This window comes from Setaria italica, chromosome III (assembly GCF_000263155.2).
Source record: "Setaria italica strain Yugu1 chromosome III, Setaria_italica_v2.0, whole genome shotgun sequence".
Classification (NCBI taxonomy): Eukaryota; Viridiplantae; Streptophyta; class Magnoliopsida; order Poales; family Poaceae; genus Setaria; species Setaria italica.
The window spans coordinates 8,885,500-8,886,502 of record NC_028452.1 but is presented as its reverse complement, the minus strand read 5'-3'; positions in this window follow the sequence as shown (position 1 = coordinate 8,886,502).

Here is a 1,003-nt window from a genome sequence, read left to right as displayed (position 1 = left end):
CACGAACGAGCTCACAAATAGCAAGAAATGAGTTCGTCGTCAGCACCACCGCCCGCTCCACCATCACGAATGCCGCACACGGAGCGAGGGAGGAAGATGAGCAGGAAGTCGCGTGAGCTGAGCCGGGCTGCAGAAAAGCTGTGCCTAGGAACGAAGGGATCCAGACGCTGCGGAGGAGCCACCACCCAGTGGCCGCGTGATTTTGTTAGGTGCCACGCGTCGTTCATCTACATTGGTGGCTCACGGGATGGAGTTTGGACCCACGGTCCATCCAATTTTCTTCCGCTAGGGAGCGAGGGACGGAGGGGGTGGTTGGGTAAAAGTGAGGCCGTAGGTGAAACGCTCAGCCGTCGGATCGATCCAACGGTTAATATCACGAGCTGATCGAACGAAACGCTAACATCGTCTACCTTTCTCCTCTTCCGTCTTCCCCCACGGCACCTGGCAGCGAGACTCCAGCCGTTTTCCGAACCCTAATCCATCCACTCCTCACCCCCTTCAAGCCGCCGCCGCCGCCGCCGCCGCCGCCGCCGCCCCACGGCCGGTGAGACCGCCAGGCCGGAAGCCGCGCCTCCTCGCCGCCCGTCCTCGGCTCCGCGCCGGTCTTCGTCGCCGTCCTCGACTGCTCGTGCTCCGGACTCACGGGTCAGCCCACGCCGCTCTTCTTCTCTACTTCCCCGCCTTCGAGTTCGAGGCAAGGTTGCCTTGATCTGTTCTGCAGATTGATTTTTGTTTGATACGTTGTTTGGTGCTTGATCTGCAGCCCTTGTTTTGCTTTTCCTCTAATCCCTGGTGATGGCGATAGCGCCGTCGCTGGAGTGGCCGGTGGAGACGGTTCGTGAGACGTTTTTCTCCTATTTCGGGGAAAATCAGCACGCGCGGTTGTCATCGACCCCGGTGATCCCCGTCGATGACCCCAAGTTGCCCCTCATTCATATGTGCCTGAACCGGTTCAAGGGGACCCTTAATGGCAGAGGGAGGCATCGCACCTGCTTTTCGCTGA